Consider the following 20,951-nt stretch of genomic DNA (forward strand, 5'->3'; position numbering starts at 1 on the left):
AGAATTTACTGCGCAAGTGGATTGAAAAATCTCTGAACGCTAGGAAGAAATACAATCCTAAGTTTGCTACTTCGCCTATCTTTGTGACCGATAAGAATTATGAATTCTCTGTCGATCCTGAGTTAATCACTTTGGTCGAATCTGATCATTTTCATGGTTATGAGTCTGAAACGGTTGTAGCACATCTTACTAAGCTGCACGATATAGCCACCCCATTCACGAGTGAGGAAAAGATCTGCCACTACTATATCCTTAAGTTGTTTCCTTTCTCACTAAAGGGTGATGCTAAGACTTGGTTCACTTCTCTTGCTCCTGGTTGTGTGTGTAGTCCCTAGGATATGATCTACTACTTCTCTATGAAATATTTTCTTGCCCATAAGAAACAAGTTGTCTTGCAGGATATATATAACTTTGTGCAAGTTGAAGAAGATAGTCTCCCACACGCTTGGGGGAGGCTTGTCCAGCTACTGAATGCTTTGCCTGATGACCCTCTTGAGAAGAATGAAATACTTGATATCTTCTATAATGGACTAACCGATGCTTCTAGGGACCACCTAGATAGTTGTGTTGGTTGTGTTTTCAGGGAACGAACTATGGAACAAGCTGAAATTCTATTGAATAATATCTTGTGCAATGAGAATGCTTGGACTATTCCCGAACCACCTCCGAAGCCAACTCCGAAGAAAAGAGGTATTCCATTCCTCAGTCCTGAAGATATGCAAGAAGCCAAGAAATCTATGCAAGAGAAAGGCATTAAATCTGAAGATGTTAAGAATCTACCTCCTATCGAAGAGACCCATGGTCTTGATAACCCGACACAGGTAGTAGAGGTAAATTCTCTTCGTAGATTCAATGAGAGTGATATTCCTTTTGATAAACATGCTAGCTTATGCTTAGATGAATTTGATGACTTTGTTGCCAAACAACAAAGTTTCAACGATTATGTTAGCAGACAATTGGAACAGAATGCTTGTATGCTTAGTCATTTAAGTGCTTGTGTGGATAGAAATGTCAATGATCTTAAGCTTTTAAGTAAACATGCATCTATGGTCACCACTCAAGTAGAACAAGTGCTTAAGGCTCAAAATGACTTGCTCAATGAGCTGAATGACAATTCTGTTAGAGTCGTCACTAGAGGTGGTAGAATGACCCAGGAACCTTTGTATCCCGAGGTTCATCCTAAGAGAATTGAATAAGAATCTCAAGGAGTTAGCACTGATGTACCTAGTCATCCTGATATTAGGAAGAAAAAGATGATAGGAACTTGCATGCTAGCAAATCTACCGCTGTTAGACCTGAGAATCCAAACGATATCTCGGTTTCTGATGCCGAAAAACAATCTGGTGATGAAAATGAGCCTAGTGATAATATCGATAGTGGTGTTGATGATGATGCTCAACATAGTAATGATAAGGATGTGGAGATTGAACCTAATGTTGATCTTGATAACCCACAACCTAAGAATAGGATATATGATAAGAATGACTTCACTTCTAGGAAGCATGGTAAAGAAAGGGAACCATGGGTTCAAAAACCCATGCCCTTTCCTCCCAAACCATCCAAGAAAAAGGATGGTGAGGATTTTGAGCGCTTTGTTGAAATGATTAGACCTGTCTTTCTGCAACTGCGTTTGACAGATATGCTCGAAATGTCTTCTTATGCTAAGTACATGAAGGATATTGTGACTAATAAGAGGAGGATAACTGAAGTTGAGATTTCCACCATGCTCGCTAATTATACCTTCAAGGGTGTAACTCCTAAGAAACTAGGTGATCCCGGAGTGCCCACTATACCTTGCTCCATTAAAGGAAACTACGTTAGAACTGCTTTATGCGATCTTGGAGCTGGTGTTAGTGTTATGCATCTCTCTCTTTATCATAGACTTGAATTGGAGAAGTTGACACCCACTGAAATCTCCTTGCAAATGGCCGACAAATCAACTGCTTTTCCTATCGGCATTTGCGAGGATGTGCCTGTTGTGGTTGCTAACGTTACTATCTTAACGGACTTTGTTATTCTGGATATTCCCGAGGATGATGCCATGGCGGTTATCCTTGGAAGACCCTTTTTAAACACTGCAGGTGCTGTTATTGATTGCAACAAAGGCAATGTCACTTTCCATGTCAATGGTAATGAGTATATGGTGCACTTTACGAAGAAAAAATATCGAGTACATTGCATAAATGCTATTGAAAAAACTTCATCGATTCTTATTGGGAGCTTTGAATGCCCTATACCTACTGTTAAGATGAAGTATGATATGCTTGTTGGGGCTATGCACATCCCCATTGACGTAACCTAGTGACTATTCAAAAATCCTCCGGTTTTATGCGATTCAAAAAAAGTTTGTCAAGGAGACTTGATCAACCTCATTGACGGATTTCTTTTGATGACCATGAGATGGATGAATCTAGGAGTCACAACCCTTTGTTCCAAACCTTTACATTCGGTTCCTTAGAAGAAAAATGATAGATTTATCTTTAGTTTTTCCTGTTATCTGCTTTTTGCGTCCCTTAGAAAAGTGTCCCGAAAATAAAAGTTCTTCGAATGCCCTGAAAATCAAGTATGGTTTTTTTTTGGAATTTTCGAAAAATTCTGATACAAAGAGCTAGTCAGGGGGATGCACCAGTGGGCCACAAGCCCAGGAGGCGTGGGCACCCCCCCCCCCCGGTCGCGCCAACCAGGCTTGTGGGCCCCACGTGGCCCCCCTACACTTATTCCAGCTCCCATCTCCTTCTCCTACCTCTAGAAAAAATCATTCCACAGCTCAAACCCGTGTTCTTGCTCGTCTTGCTGCGATTTTTGATCTCCTTGTGCAAGGCCCCCTTCACCAAACTGTTTTGGGGGAATTGTTCCTTGGTATGTGACTCCTTCATTGGTCCAATTAGTTTTTGCTCTAGTGCTTTATTCGTTGCGTATTATTGCTGCCTTGGTGACCCTGTTCTTGAGCTTTGGATGCTAATTTTAGTTGGTCCCAAGTAGTTTTGATGCATGATATGGCCTCTAGGCACTTGAAGGAGTAGTGGCTATGAGTTTTGTTGAGCCTTGTTCACTTTTCTCTTGAGTCACTAAAAATTTCAGAAAAGGAAGATGTTCAGGAGAAACTATCATGGTGGTTCCTCAAGCAAGAGGGGTCCCTGTCTCGCGATTTGGGAGCCCGATCCTTACCAACCGAGGAACGCACAGGTACAACCATGTGAATGGCCTTCTGATGAATTCATGATTGATGCAGGTTTCAAAGATGAGTTTGATACATTTGTTCACAACACCGGGCTCGAAGAATTCATCTCCAATAAATGTGAACAGTATACTGCTCTCATTGCCTCTTTTGTTCGTAGATTCAAATTTTCAGCTGGCCGTGACATATCCATACTGTTTGATCTGTATGACAAATCGTATACCAAGGATTTAGAGGATTTCAATAAAATTTGCAAGATACCTGATTGGGGTAGTCTCAATGATCCTCCTAAGTCTTCGGTTAGAGATTTTATCTCTAGTATAACTGTTTGAGAAACTAGAGATATTACGCAGGCTACCATGGGGAGTATTCATTTTCCTGTCTTGCATTACTTTGCCCTCTTCATAGGTAGATGCATTAACGGCAAGATTGAGCATTGTCACCTATGTGCACCTGACCTTAGTATTCTTAAGAGTGCAGTAACGGGTGATAGAAGTTTCAACATGGGAGCTATAATCGCGAGGAGGCTAAATAATAATGCTAATGAAGGGGATTTCTTTGGTGGGATCTATGCCACTCGCATAGCAAATGTTCTTGGAGTACCCATCCGCGAAGGAGATCCGCCGCTCCATACAGCTTTCGTTGATCGCGCCGCTATGACACGTTATCAGTTCCTTGAGAGGGATAATGAATCCCTCCTATACCGGTTAATATTTAACCGACAACGTGTTTTCCGTATTACCCTTCTTGCTCCTCCCTTCTTTGACTTTCAAGTAAAACGGAGATATTACATAACCAGAGGAGAGGCAGAGGAGTATGAGAGGGAGGCAAAGGTTGCTCGCCTCCGTGAGGCAGCTATTCAGGCGGTAGCTGCCGCGCTCCCGTACAACCCCCATTATGATTTTGGATATCGCCCGGACCAGCCATGGGAGTAGACCTACTTAGGCCAAAAGCCTAAGCTTGGGGGAGTACATGTCTCTCACTGACTTTATATTCATGCTCACACTTTCACTTAGATAGTCGGTGTTCACACCTTGCCACTGTATCATCCATGATAGTTTATTTCTTTTTCTCGCTTTCTTCTCGTGTGTTTGTTTAGTTTGAGAAAACCCAAAAAGATTTCCCGTTCTTCTTTTGCTTGTTGGGAGGTTTCCCATGTAAATAGTTTTCTTTTTCTTTGGGTCAAGGTAGAAGACCATGGTTACAATGTTTAGTGGCTCTCGCATGCATATCTGTTTATCTGTCAAAGAGCCATATTACTTTGTCTTCTCCTTTGTGTTTGCTTTTAGATTCCAGCGTAGTCTAATGCACGAACACTCTCATTATGATTCACATCATTTGGTCATGCGGGTGAAAGGCAATAATGACGATATATGATGAAGTGACTGAGCCTGGAAAAGCTGGTATGAACTCGATCTATTTTGTTTTTGTAAATATGACTATCTCATCGTTCCTAATTCAGGTTTGTTATGAGAGAAACATGTTTGGAATGACAACTTAGAGATCATAGTTTCTGATCCCATGCTTAATTAGCTAGGAGCTTATAATGGTTTGTCTTGGATGCCAACATGAATTTCAAGATGATTATGATGTAGTATGATAGGATGGTATCCTCCTTTGAATGATTCAAGTGGCTTGACTTGGCACATGTTTACGCATGTAGTTGAAACAAAATCAACATAGCCTCTATGATATTCATGTTTATGGTGATTTATGCCCTACTCATGCTTGAACTCAATGCTGGTTAATTTCAATGCATATTGATGATTGTTGTCGCTCTCTAGTTGGTCGCTTCCCAGTCTTTTGCTAGCCTTCACTTGTAGTAAGCGGGAATACTGCTTGTGCATCCACTTCCATAAACCCAAAGTTGTTCCATATGAGTCCACCATACCTACCTATATGCGGTATCTACCTCCCGTTCCAAGTAAATTTGCATGTGCCACTCTCTAAACCTTCAAGTAATAATCTGTTTTGCATGCCCGAACCGCTCATGTGGTGGCAAGGGGCAATCAGTATCTTCCATGCTAGGCGTGTTATCCTCGATACGTATTTATTCATTATCACTCATGAGAAAGGGGCCGACAATTGGAATGCCCAGTTCCATGCTCAAATTGAAAAGAATATTTGCAAACAAAACTCCCCCGGGATTGTTGTTGGTATGGACGGCACCCGAGGATTCGGCTACTCGTGGAGTGTGATCGATCGGTGGTGGGGGGAGTCAAAACTTTACTTTTCTGTTTGGGAACCGCCTATAGTATGTGTAGCATGGAAGATGGTGAAAACTCTTGATCATCGCGTTGACAATGAAAGCATTCCACCCAAAATTATTTATCTCTGTCTTCAAAGCTTGAGCTCTGGCACCTATGCAAATCAATGCTTCCATCTGCGAAGGGCCTATCTATTTATGTTTCTGTTGAGTCATCCTCTCCTTATAAAAGCACCAATTAGAGAGCACCTCCGTCATTTCTATGCTTTGCTTTTAATTGTTATTGAGTATGACTGTGACTAGATCTTCTTTGTCATGAATTACAATGTTGAGTCATCCCTTGGTCTTTGAAGGTGCTCTGCATTTATGTTTTGCAGTCTCACAAAGAGCTAGCGAGATACCACCTGTTCATATTGTGTTATGATTGTTTTGATTGAAGTGTTGACGTTTGAAACTCATTATTATTGCTCGCTAGTTGATTATGCCATTGATATGAGTTCATGAGACCTAAATGTCATTGCCTATGTGGTTAGCTTATGATCTTGCTGAAAATCTGAATATGAGTTAGACATAATTACAACAACAAGATCAAACAGAGTTCGTAAAAGTTTGTTTTTGTCTCTTTCAGTTTGTCAACTGAAATGCTTGAGGACAAGCAAGGCTTTAAGCTTGGGGGAGTTGATACGTCTCCCTCGTATCTACTTTTCCAAACTCTGTTTCCCTTGTTCTGACTCTAATTTGCATGATTTGAATGGAACTAACCCAGACTGACGATGTTTTCAACAGAATTGCCATGGTGTTGTTTTTGCGCAGAAATAAAAGTTCTCGGAATGACCTGGAAATTTATGAGGATTTTTTATGGAATATATAAAAAATACTGGCGCAAGAATCAACCGGAGACGTGGAGCGAGGAGCCCACAAGACCAGGAGGCGCGGGCCCCCCTGGCCGCGCCTGGCAGGCTTGTGAGGCCCTCGGGGCTCCGCCGCCTCCAACTCTAGCTCTATTTAGTCTCTTTCGCCCGGAAAAAATCAAGGAGAAGAGTTCATCGCGTTTTACGATAGGGAGGCGCCGCCACCACCTGTTCTTCCCCTAGAGGATAGATCTGGAGTCCGTTCTGGGCTCCGAAGAGGGGAGATCATCGCCGTCGTCATCATCAACCTTCCTTCATCGCGAATTCCATGATGATATTCATCATTCATGAGTAATCTCATCATAGGCGTGCTGGACGGTGATGGGTTGGATGAGAGTATTCATCCCAAATTTGTTGATTCGACAAAAGGGGAAGCCAAAGAATATTCTCGAGTATTAGCAGTTGAGTTGTCAATTCAACCACACCTGAAAGACTTAGTATCGACAGCAAAGTATCAATAGCAAGGTAGTGAGATAGCAACAGTAGCAACAATAACAGGAGCAGCAGTGACAACAGTAGCAGTAACAGTAGCAGAAGTGATAGAGTAACGGTAGCAGCAGTAACAACAGTAGCGGCAAAGTAACATAGCAAGGACCAGTAGGAAAAGACTCGTAGGCATTAGATCGGTGATGGATAATTATGCCGAATGACATTCATCATGCAACAGTTATAACATGGAGAGATATGTAACTAGCTCCAGTTCGTCAATGTAATGTAGGCATGCATTCCGTATATAGTCATACGTGCTTAAGGAAAAGAACTTGTATGACATCTATTGTCCATCCCTCCCATAGCAGTGGGGTCCTAATGGAAACTACGGGATATTAAGGTTCTCCTTTTAATAGAGAACCGGAACAAAGCATTAGCACTTAGTGAATACATGAACTCCTCATACTACGGTCATCTCTGGGAGTGGTTCCGTCTATTGTCACTCTGGGGTTGCCGGGTCATAACACATAGTAGGTGACTACAACTTGCAACATAGGATCAAGAACACACATATATTGATGAAAACATAATAGGTTCAGATCTGAAATCATGGCACTCGGGCCCTAGTGAAAAGCATTAAGCTTGTCAAAGTAGTAGCAACATCAATCTCAGAACATAGTGGATATTAGGGATCAATCCCCATCAAAACTAACTCGATTATATGATAGATCTGATCCAACCCATCACCGTCCAGCAAGCCTACAATGAGATTACTCACGAACGGTGAATAGCATCATGGAATTGGCAATGAAGGAAGGTTGGTGATGATGATGGCAATGATATCCCCTCTCCAGAGCCCAGAACGGACTCCAGATCTGCCCTCCAGAGGAAGAACAGGTGGTGGCGGCGCCTCCGTATCGTAAAACGCGGTGAACTCTTCTCCTTGAATTTTTTCCAGACGAAAGGGACTAAATAGAGCTGGAGTTGGAGGCGGCGGAGCCCTAAGGTCCCCACAAGCCTGCTAGGCGCGGTCAGGGGGCCGCGTCTTGTGGGCTTGTTGGATCCTCGGTCCACTCCTCCGGTTGAGTCTTGCGCCAACATTTTTTTTATATATTCCACAAAAAATCCTCATAAATTTCCAGGTCATTCCGAGAACTTTTATTTCATCGCAAAAACAACACCATGGCAATTCTGCTAAAGACAACGTTAGTCCGGGTCAGTTCCATTCAAATCATGCAAATTAGAGTCCAAAACAAGGGCAAAAGAGTTTGGAAAAGTAGATACGATTGAGACGTATCAACTCCCCCAAGCTTAAAGCCTTGCTTGTCCTCAAGCTATTCAGTTGACAAACTGAAAGAGACAAAAGAGAAACTTTTACGAACTCGGTTTGATCTTGTTGTTGTAATTATGTCTAACTCATATTCGGATTTTCAGCAAGATCATAAGCTAACCACATAAGCAATGACATTTAGGTCTCAAGAGGAACTCATATAGATGGCATAATAAACTAGCGATAAATAATAATAAGTTTCAAACGTCAACACTTCAATCAAAAGAATCATAAAATAATATGAACAGATGGTATCTCGCTAGCTCTTTCTGAGACTGCAAAACATAAATGCAGAGCACCTTCAGAGACCAAGGGCTGACTGAACATTGTAATTCATGGCAAAGAAGATCCAGTCACAGTCATACTCAATAACAATTAAAAGCAAAGCATAAAAATGACAGAGGTGCTCCCTAATTGGTGTTTTTATAAGAAGAGGATGACTCAACAGAAACATAAATAGATAGGCCCTTTGCAGAGGGAAGCATTGATTTGCAGAGGTGTCAGAGCTCAAGCTTTGAAGACAGAGACAAATAATTTTGGGAGGCATCCTTTCGTTGTCAACGCGATGACCAACAATTTTCACCATATTCCATGCTACACATACTATAGGCGGTTCCCAAACAGAAAAGTTAAGTTTTGACTCCCCCACCACCGATCAATCACACTCCACGACTAGCCGGATACTCGGGTGCCGTCCATACCAACATCAATCCAGGGGGAGTTTTATTTGCAATTATCTTTTCGATTTGAGCATGGAATTGGGCATTCCAATTGTCGGCCCCTTTCTCGTGAATGATAGTGAATAAACACATATCGAGGATAGCACGCCTAGCATGGAAGATACTGTTCACCCCTTGTCACCACATGAGCGGTTCGGGCATGCAAAACAGATCATTTCTTGAAGGTTTAGAGAGTGGCACATGCAAATTTACTTGGAACGGCAGGTAGATACCGCATATGGGTAGGTATGGTGGACTCATATGGAACAACTTTGGGTTTACGGAAGTGGATGCACAAGCAGTATTCCCGCTTAGTACAAGTGAAGGCTAGCAAAAGACTGGGAAGCGACCAACTAGAGAGCTACAATAGTCATCAAAATGCATTGAGATTAACAAACATTGAGTGCAAGCATGAGTAGGACATAAATCACCATAAACATGAATATCATAGAGGCTATGTTGATTTTGTTTCAACTACATGCATAAACATGCGCCAAGTCAAGCCACTTGAATCATTCAAAGGAGGATACCATCCTATCATACTACATCATAATCATCTTGAAATTCATGTTGGCATCCAAGACAAACCATTATAAGCTCCTAGCTAATTAAGCATGGCATCAAAAACTATGGTCTCTAAGTTGTCATTGCAAACATGTTTCTCTCACAACAAAGCTGAATCAGGAACGATGAGCTAGTCATATTTACAAAAACAAAATAGATCGAGTTCATACCAGCTTTTCCAGGCTCAGTCACTTCATCATATATCGTCATTATTGGAACAATAATAAGAGTGTTCGTGCATTGGACTACATTGGAATCCGCAAACAAACACAAAGGAGAAGACAAAGTAATATGGCTCTTTGACAGATAAACAGATTTGCATGCGAGAGCCACTAAACATTGTAACCATGGTCTTCTACCTTGACCCAAAGAAAAAGAAAACTATTTACACGGGAAAGCTCCCAATAAGAAAAAAGAAGAACAAGAAATCTTTTTGGGTTTTCTCAAACTATACAAACACACGAGAAGAAAGCGAGAAAAATAAATAAACTAGCATGGATGATACAGTGGCAAGGTGTGAACACCAACTAACAAAGTGAAAGTGTGAGCAAGAATATAAAGTCGGTGAGAAACGCGTACTCCCCCAAGCTTAGGCTTTTGGCCTAAGTTGGTCTACTCCCAAGGTGGGAAATAACCGGCTCAGGGGTACTCCGGAGTGTACCGAGGGTGCCACTACTGGGTGAGCTCCTCTGGCTCCCACTAATAAACTGGCGTCTGGTACTCGACTCGTAGGTCGGGCACGGGTGCCTGTGGTGGTGCTATGCTCCAATATGCGTAGATGTCCGAGGGCATAATAATGTGCCTGCCTACATGAAGATTGAAGAAAGAAGGAGCGGGCAAAGTAATAGTCTCACGAGTACCCTGACTAAATACCAGGTTATAAATCATCCTCTTATTTATATCTTTATCAAGAAAGTCATGGAGAACCATGCTATCATAATCTAGATATCTCTCAGGAAGAAGCATCTCTTCTTCCTCGTGCAGTCTAATAGGTATCTCAAAATGTCTAGCCAGACGAGTAGCATAGATACCTCCATAAACAACGCCTTTAGAACGGTTCGTGTTTAACCGTTGAGCTACTATAGTGCCCAAGCTATAAGTTTTATCATTATAAAGGGCTTCGCGCAAAACCACAAGATCTGGGGAGCTAAGGGCCCCAGCTTTCCCACGGCCAATCAAACATTTTCCCACAAATAATGAGAAGTACCGAAGCATGGGAAAATGTATGCTAGCAACTCTAGCACAAGACACTCCTCTCTCCTCTCCTATAGCAATAGTATCTATGAAAGCCTCCAAGTCCCGTGGACGAGGTTCATGAATATCCCCAACATAAGGTAATTTGCAAACATTGCAAAAATCCTGAAGTGACATGCGCTGGGGGATATCATATAAGTTGAACTCAACCATAGGAGGACTCTTCCTTGGATAGAAATTAAAGCTTTGCACGAAAATATTAGTGAGGAGGAGGTATTGCGGACACCAATCTTCAACGAAGGCGGTAAGGCCTGCGTTCTCCACCAAGTAGTAAAAGTCCTCATAAAGTCCAGCGACGCGTAAGAACACATCGCTTGGCCACTCGCACGCTCGAACTTCTACAACTCGAGGGACCGGATACTTGGGCTTCTTCTTCTCATTTTCATCGTCCTTGGGGTCACGGCTTGAAGAGCCTCTTAGGAACCTCCTCATCTTTTCCTTTTTCTTTCTTTGAAAATTTCTGAAATTTTTAGTGATTCTAAGGAAAAGTGAACAAGGCCCAACGAAACTCATAGCAACTACTCCTACAAGTGCCTAGAGGCCATATCTCGCATCAAAACTACTTGGGACCAGCTAAAATTAGCATGCAAATCTCAAGAACAGGGTCACCAAGGCAGCAAAAATACGCAACGAAGAAGGCACTAGAGCAAAAACTAATTTGACCAATGGAGGAGTCACATACCAAGGAACAATTTCCCCAAAACAGTTTGGTGAATGGGGCTTTGCACAAGGAGATCGAAAATCGCAGCAAGAAGAGCAAGAACACGGGTTTCAGCTGTAGAACGATTTTTTTTGGAGGTAGGACAAGGAGATAGGAGCTGGAATACGTGGAGGGGGACACGTGGGCCCCACAAGCCTGGTAGGCGCGGCCAGGGGGGTGCCCGCGCCTCCTGGGCTTATGGCCCACTGGTGCATCCCCCTGACTAGCTCTCCGTCTCAGAATTTTTCAAAAATTCGAGAAAAAATCATACTTGATTTTCAGGGCAATTGAAGAACTTTTATTTTCACGACACTTTTCTATGGGACGCAAGAAGCAGAAAACAGGGAAAACTAAAGCTAAATCTATCATTTTTCTTCTAAGAAATCGAAGGTAAAGGTTTCGAACAAAGGGTTGTGACTCCTAGGTTCATCCATCTCATGTTCATAAAAAGAAATCTGTTAATGAGGTTGATCAAGTCTCCTTGACAAACTTTTTTCGAATCGCGTAAAAGAAACGGAGAATTTTCCAGTAGTCACTAGGTTACCTCAATGGTGATGTGCATATCCCCAACAAGCAAATCATACTTCATCTTAAAATTAGGTATAGGGCATTCGAAGCTCCCAATAAGAATCGATGAAGTTTTTTCAATAGCATTGATGCAATGTACTTGATATTGTTTCTTCGAAAAGTGCACCGTATGCTAATTACCGTTAACATGGAAAGTGACATTGCCTTTGTTGCAATTTATAACAGCCCCTGCAGTGTTTAAAAAGGGTCTTCCAAGGATGACCGCCATGGCATCATCCTCGGGAATATCCAGAGTAACAAAGTTCGTTAAGATAGTAACATTAGAAACCACAATAGGCACGTCCTCGCAAATGCCGATAGGGAAAGGAGTTGATTTGTCGCCATTTGCAGAGAGATTTCAATGGGTGTCAACTTGTCCAATTCAAGTCTACGATAAAGAGAAAGAGGCATAACACTAACACCAGCTCCAAGATCGCATAAAGTGGTTCTAACATAATTGCCTTTAATGGAGCAAGGTATAGTGAGCACTCCGGGATCACCTAGTTTCTTAGGAGTTCCACCCTTGAAGGTGTAATTAGCGAGCATGGTGGAAATCTCAACCTCAGGTATCCTCCTCTTATTAGTCACAATATCCTTCATGTACTTAGCACACGGAGACATTTTGAGCATATTTGTCAAATGCATTTGCAGAAAGACAGGTCTAATCATTTCAACAAATCGCTCAAAATCCTCATCATCCTTTTTCTTGGATGGTTTGGGAGGAAAGGGCATGGGTTTCTGGACCCATGGTTCCCTTTCTTTACCATGCTTCCTAGCAATGAAGTCGTTCTTATCGTATCTCCTATTCTTAGGTTGTGGGTTATCAAGATTAACAGGTTCAATCTCCACATCCTTATCATTGCTAGGTTGAGCATCATCATTAACACCACTATCGATATTATCACTAGGCTCATGTTCATCACCAGATTGTGTTTCGGCATCATAAGCAGAGACATCGTTTGGATTCTCGGTGTAACAGCATTAGGGTTGCAAGCATGCAAGTTCCTATCATCTTTCTTTTTCTTCCTAGGATGCCTAGGTGCATCAGTGCTAACTCCTTGAGAATCTTGATCAATTCTCTTAGGATGACCCTCAGTATACAAAGGTTCCTGGGTCATTCTACCGCCTCAAGTGACGACTCTAACAGAATTGTCATTCAACTCATTGAGCAAGTCATTCTGAGCCTTAAGTACTTGTTCTACCTGAGCAGTAACCATAGAGTCATGTTTACTCAAGAGCTTAAGATTATTGACATTTCTATCCACACAAGCACTTAAATGACTAAGCATGTGAGCATTCTGTTCCAATTGTCTACTAAAATAATCATTGAAACTCTGTTGTTTGGCAACAAAGCTATCAAATTCATCGAAGCATAAGCTAGCAGGTTTATCAAAAGGAATATAACTCTCGTTGAATCTACGAAGAGAATTTACCTCTACTACTAGTGTCGGGCTATCAAGACCATGGATCTCTTTGATAGGTGGTAGATTTTTGACATCTTCAGATTTAATGCCTTTCTCTTTCTTAGATTTCTTAGCTTCTTGCATATCTTCAGGACTGAGGAATAGAATACCTCTTTTCTTTGGAGTTGGCTTCGGAGGTGGTTCGGGAATAGTCCAAGCATTCTCATTGCACAAGATATTATTCAATAGAATCTCAAGTTGTTCCACAGTTTGTTCCCTGAAAACACAACCGGCACAACTATTTAGGTGGTCCCTAGAAGCATCGGTTAGTCCATCATAGAAGATATCAAGTATTTCATTCTTCTCAAGAGGGTGATCGGGCAAAGCATTCAGCAGCTGGACAAGCCTCCCCAAGCTTGTGGGAGAGTCTCTTCTTCAACTTGCATAAAGTTATATATTTCCTGCAAGGCAGCTTGTTTCTTATGGGCAGGAAAATATTTCTCAGAGAAGTAGTAGATCATATCCTAGGGACTACGCACACAACCAGGAGCAAGAGAAGTGAACCAAGTCTTAGCATCATCCTTTAGCGAGAAAGGAAACAACTTAAGGATATAGTAGTGGCGGATGTTTTCCTCACTCGTGAATAGGGTGGCTATATCATGCAGCTTAGTAAGATGTGCTACAACCGTTTCAGACTCATAACCATGAAAAGGATCAGATTCAACCAAAGTGATTAACTCAGGGTCGACAGAGAATTCATAATCCTTATCGGTCACAAAGATAGGTGAACTAGCAAACTTTGGGTCATATTTCATCCTAGCTTTTAGAGATTCTTCTTTCCACTTGCGCAGTAAATTCTCAACATCATAGCTATCCTTACAAGCAAGAAAGTGCTCAGCTATCTCTCCCTCCATAACATAACCCTCAGGTATATCAGACAATTCATATCTAGGAGAGCTAGTTCTAACAGGTGAAATAGCAGGTTCTACTTCAATAATCTCAGCAATTTCAGAAGTATCATCACATTCAGCAGCAACTCTCGCAATTTGTGCATCAAGGAATGCACCTAATGGCAAAGATGTATCAAGCAAAGCATCATCACAAGCATCATGGACAGTAGAAGTAGCATCATCAAGCATAGGCGACACATAGAAATTTCTAACAGGAGGTGGTGTCGCAAACTTACTCATAACTGAAGGTGAATCAAGTGCAGAGCTAGATGGCAGTTCCTTACCTTCCTCGTAGTTGAGGGCAATACTTTAGTTTTTGGATCTCTCGGATTCTTCATAGTGATCAGCAGACGTAAATCCCAAGTGACTCAGAGAATAGTGCTATGCTTCCCCGACAACGGCGCCAGAAAATAGTCTTGATAACCCACAAGTATAGGGGATCGCAATAGTTTTCGAGGGTAGAGTATGGCTACTGCAACAAAAGACCTTCCAACAGCGCCAGAAATAGGAGTGTTGCTTGATACTCCTCAGCAACGGCACCAGGAATCCTTCAGCTGCGGCTACGCCTTAAGGGACTTCCTAGGCAAGTATGCAAAGGATTTCCCCCGTGGCCTTGGAGCCTTGCGTTGGTGTTCCCTCGAAGTGGTAAGGGTGATGTAGCGTAGCGGTGGTAAGTACTTCCCTCAGTTTGAGAACCAAGGTATCAATCGAGTGGAGGAGTATCTCAAGATCCTCCACAAACACAAAAACTTGCTCCCAACGCTATGAAGGGGTTGTCAATCCCTTATAGATTGTTTGCCAAGTGAGAACTGAAAGCAACAAAGTAACAAAGCAAAGTAAAAGCGAAGGTGTAAATGATGGATGTGAATAGACCCGGGGGCCGTAGTGTTTACTTGTGGCTTCTCTCATGAAAGCAAGTAGACGGTGGGTGAACAAATTACTGTCGAGCAATTGATAGAACCGCGCAAAGTCGTGACGATATCTATGCAATGATTGTTTCTATAGGCATCACGTCCGAAACAATTAGACCGATACTTTCTGCATCTACTACTATTACTCCACAGGTCGATCGCTGTCCAGCATGCATCTAGTGTATTAAGTCCATAAGAACAGAGTAACGCCTTAAGCAAGATGACATGATGTAGAGGGATAATCTCAAACCAATGATAAAGCCCCCATCATTTTACCCTTGATGGCAACTACTTGATGTGTGCCTTGCTGCCCCTACTATCACTGCGAAAGGTCACCACATGGTAGAACCCAAAACCAAGCACTTCTCCCATTGCAAGAATCATAGATCTAGTTGGCCAAACAAAACCCGCAAGACTCGGAGAGACTTACAAGGATATCAAATCATGCATATAAGAAATCAGCAAAGACTCAAATATATATCATAGATAATTTGATCACAAATCCACAATTCATCGGATCTCGACAAACACACCGCCAAAGAAGATTACATCGGATAGATCTCCATGAAGATCATGGAGAACTTTGTATTGAAGATCCAAGAGAGAGAAGAAGCAATCTAGCTACTAACTACGGACCCGTAGATCTAAAGTGAACTACTCACGAGTCATTGGAGGGGAGATGATGATGATGAAGAAGCCCTCCAACTCCAAAGTCCCCTCCGGCAGGGTGCCGGGAAGGGTCTCCAGATGAGATCTTGCGGAAACGGAAGCTTGCGGCGGCGGAAAAGTATTTTCGAGGCTCCCCTGTTTTTTGCGGAATATTTGGGAATTTATAGGCCAAAGACCTAGGTCAAGGGGCGGGCAGGGAGGCCACAAGCCTGCCCACCGCCGCCTCCCCCTGGTGGCGGAGTGGGGGCTTGTGGGCTCCCTTGAGCCCACTTGGCTTGGCCCAAAAAACCCTTGGTCTTCTTCCGTTCAGCAAAAAATCATTTTGGGGTTTTTCTTCCGTTTGGACTCCGTTCCAAAATCAGATCTAAAAAGAGTCAAAAACACGAAAAAAACAGGAACTGGCACATGGCACTGAATTAATAAGTCAGTCCCAAAAAAGATATAAAAGGTACATAAAAAAACCAAAGAAGACAAGATAACAGCGTGAAACCATTAAAAATTATAGATACGTTTGAGACGTATCAAGCATCCCCAAGCTTAACTCCTGCTCATCCTCGAGTAGGGAAGTGATAAGAATGAATTTTTGATGCTTTCATGCTACCTAGCATAGGTGTCCTTTGTAATTACTCTTATGTGACGTGAATGTTCAGATCCATTAGATTCAAAACAATAGTTTGCTATTGACGTGGAAACAATAATAATTCTAGCAAACTAGCAAAGTAATCATGAACTTTCAAAATAACAAGGCCAAAAGAAAGTTATCCCTACAAAAGCATATAGTCTGGCTATGCTCTATCATCATTGCACAACGAATTTAAATCATGCACAACCCCGGTATTGGCCAAGTAATTGTTTCACACCTTTACTTTCTCAAACATTTTCAACTCTCACGCAATACATGAGCATGAGCAGCATTATAGATGGTGTGGAATGTAGTGGAGGTTGCAAGACAAAAAGGAGAAGATACTCACATTAACTAGGCATATCAATGAGCTGTGGAGATGCTCGTCAATAGATATCAATGTGAATGAGTAAGGATTGCCATACAAATGATGCACTAGAGCTACGAGTATGCGAAAGCTCTTAAAGAAAATTAGTGGGTGTGCATCCAACTTGCTTGCTCACGAAGACCTAAGGCAATTTTGAGGAAGCCTATCATTGGAATATACAAGCCAAGTTATATAATGAAAAATTCCCACTAGCTATATGGTGGTGACAAAACGAGAGACTCTCAATCATGAAGATCATGGTGCTTAATATGCACAAGTGTGGAAAAAGGTGGTAGCATTGTCCCTTCTCTCTTTTTCTCTCATTTTTTTATTTTGCTGGGCTCTTTCGCCTTTCTTTTTTATGGGCTTATTTGGCCTATTTTATTTCCTCACATGGGACAATGCTCCATTAATGATGATCATCACACTTTCAACTCAAAACTTAGAGCAACTATGACTCTATATGGAATGCCTTCGGTAGTGTTCCGTGCCAATGATCTAGCATGGCATAGACATTAATGGAAACATCATGCTAGCTATCTTACGTTCGTGCAAAGGCAAAGTAGACATGGTGGCACATGTTATGGTGGTAGTTGCATGGCAATATATCTGGGAATGACTTTGAAAAGGCCATAATAGGTAGGTATGGTGGCTGTTTTGAGGGAGGCTAATGGTGGGTTTTGTGCACCGGCGAAAGTTGCACGACACTAAGAAGATAATGATGGTGGAAGGTGAAAGTGCATCTAAACCATGGACTCAACATTAGTCATGAAGAACTCATATACTTGTTGCAAAAAATTTATTAGTAATCTAAACAAAGCATTCAACGCATACTCCTAGGGGAAGGGTTGGTAGGTATAAACCATCGCGCGATCCCGACCGCCACGCAAAGGATGACAATCAATATAATAATCATGCTCAGATTTCATCACATAGCGGTTCACCATACGTGCATGCTACGGGAATCACTAACTTCAACACAAGTATTTCTAGATTCACAACACCTTACTAGCATGACTTCAATATTACCATAACCACAACTCAAAACTAATTGAGATGAATCAAACTTCTCTAACTATTCAATGCACATGAAGGTGGAAGTTTTCATATCCCTTTGGATAACTAGCCCTTTTGAGACTAGTTTCAAAGCATAGATCAACTACCAAGCCACGCACAGCTGCGCTCTAAAAGATATAAGTGAAGCACATAGAGCAAAAGTATCTAGCTCAAAAGATATAAGTGAAGCACATGTGAGCTGAATTGTCTACCAAAAGATATAAGTGAAGCTCGACAAAATCATGGTGTGTGCATGTCTCCCTATCTAGGTGTGCAGCAAGGATGATTGTGACACAACAAAAATAAAAGACTCCTACGATACAAGACGCTCCAAGCAAAAACACATAACATGTGGTGAATAAAAATATAGCCCCAAGTAACGTTACCGATGGATTCAAGACGAGAGAGGGGATGCCTTCCCGAGGCATCCCCAAGCTTAGGCTTTTACGGCATCCTTGAATCTCTTAGGGTGCCTTGGGAATCCCCAAGCTTGAGCTCTTGCCACTCTTTATCTCTTTGTCCATAAGAACTTCACCCAAAACTTGAAAACTTCACAACACGAAACTTAAACAGAAACTCGTGATAACATTAGTACAAGAAAGCAAACCACCACTTCCTTAGGTACTGTAGCAAACTTAAATTCTACTTGTGCTGATGTTGGGTTACTGTACTTTCCATCTTCCATGGCTAATACCCCCCCCCCCCCCCCGATACTATCCATAGTTTCATCAAAATAAGCAACCAACACAACAAAAACAGAATTTGTTAATAGCACACCAGTCTGTAGCAATCTGTATATTTCGTATACCTCTGTTACTTCAAAAATTCTGAAAACTTACAACAGTCTGAAGAATTTGCGTAGAAATCAGCAGCAAAAAGAATCAACGCAAAAGCTCTTATAGAAAAGAATGAAAATTCTTTTCGTGAGCAGAAAGTTTCTCTCTTTTCCAGCATGACCAAACGATCATCCCCCAGACTAATCATAACGGTTTTGCTTGGCACAAACGCAAAAAGAAACACAAAAAACAAAATCATAACAGAATTATGAAAGTGTGGAAAACACAAAACAGAAAGAAAAAGGATAGATTCGTTGGGTTGCCTCCCAACAAGCGCTTTTGTTTAACGCCCTTAGCTAGGCGAAAGTGATGGAATCACGTATAGTCATCTTTGGTGCTCAAACCATAAGTAGCCCGCATCATAGATTCATAAGGCAATCTTATTTTATTTCTAGGAAAGTTCTCCATGCCCTTCTTTAAAGGAAATTGAAATCTAATATTCCCTTCCTTCATATCGATGATAGCACCAATAATCCTTAGGAAAGGTCTACCAATAATAATGGGACATGAAGGATTGCAATCTATATCAAGTACAATGAAATCCACGGGTACATAGTTCTTATTTGCAACAATAAGAACATCATCGATCCTCCCCATGGGTTTCTTGACAGTAGAATCCGCAAGATGCAAATTAAGAGAACACTCTTCAATCTCATGAAATCCAAGAATATCACATAAAGACTTTGGAATCGCGGAAACACTAGCACCCAAATCACACAAAGCATTTCACTCATAGTTTTCGATCTTGATTTTGATAGTAGGTTCCCACTCATCATGAAGTTTTCTAGGTATAGAGACTTCTAGTTCAAGCTTCTCTTCAAGAGATTTCATCATAGCATCTACGATATGCGCGGTAAAGTCTTTACTTTGGCTATAAGCATGTGGAAAGTTTGCAATGGATTACATCAAAGAAATGCATTCAAACAAGGAGAAATTATCATAACTGAATTCCTTGAAATCCAAAGTGGGAGTTTCAATACTACCCAAAATTTTGACTTCTTCTACTCCACTCTCCACACCTTTATCATCAAGATAGGTGGACTCCGAATCATTGGGGCATTTTTCAACCAAAGTGGATTCATATACAGCCCCTCCATAAGTAGGTTTGACACGCGAAAACAAAGATTCAAGAGGAGACACACCAAGCACTTTAAGATCTTCGTGATTTGCATCACTAGAACGCACCCTTTTAAACCATTCATGTCTAGCGTGAATTTGGGCGGTTCTTTCTTTGCTCTCATTCATGGAGATACGCATAGCTTTCAAAGTTTCATCCAAGTAGATCTTAGCCGGAACCACTCCCGAGATGACCATAGTATGAGGAGTTCATGTATTCACTAAGTGCTAATGCTTTGTTCCAGTTCTCTATTAAATGGAGAACCTTAATATCACTTAGTTTCCATTAGGACCCCGCCGCCACGGGAGGGATGGACAATAGATGTCATGCAAGTTCTTTTCCATAAGCACGTATGACTATATACGGAATACATGCCTACATTACATTGACGAACTGGAGCTAGTTACATATCTCCCCATGTTATAAATGTTACATGATGAATGTCATCCGGCATAATTATCCATCACCGATCCAATGCCTACGAGTTTTTCCTACTGGTCCTTGCTACGTTACTTTGCCGCTACTGCTGTCACAGCTGGTACTGTTACCGTTGCTACCGTTGCTATCACACTACTTTGCTATTGAAACTTTGTTGCAGATACTAAGTCTTTCAAGTGTGGTTGAATTGACAACTCAACTTCTAATACTCAAGAATATTCTTTTGCTTCCCCTTGTGTCGAATCAACAAATTTGGGTTGAATACTCTACCCTCGAAAACTGTTGTGATCCCCTATACTTGTGGGTTATCACTGCCCCCTTGCCCATCTAGGGCTGCCGCACCCCTTAGGGTGGAAACCCTAAGGGTGGGCACCCTCCTCCCTCTCCTCCAATATATAGTGGAGGGTTTGGGGCTGTTTTGAGACACAATTTCTCTCTCTCTCGGCCCAGCCCTACTCCTCGTCCTCCGTAGAGCTTGGCGAAGCCCTGCCGGAGTACCACGCAGCTCCACCGTCACCACATCGTCGTGCTGTCGGAGCTCTCCCTCAACCTCTCCTCCCTCCTTGTTGGATCAAGGCATAGGAGACGTCATCGGGCTGCACGTGTGTTGAACACGGAGGCGTCGTTGTTCGGTGCATAGATCGGAATCCACCACGATCTGAATCCCTGCGAGTAGGACTCCATCAACCGCGTTCTAGCAACGCTTCCGCTTTGCGATCTTCAA

Source organism: Hordeum vulgare, chromosome 2H, assembly GCF_904849725.1.
Source record: "Hordeum vulgare subsp. vulgare chromosome 2H, MorexV3_pseudomolecules_assembly, whole genome shotgun sequence".
In the NCBI taxonomy this organism is placed as follows: domain Eukaryota; kingdom Viridiplantae; phylum Streptophyta; class Magnoliopsida; order Poales; family Poaceae; genus Hordeum; species Hordeum vulgare.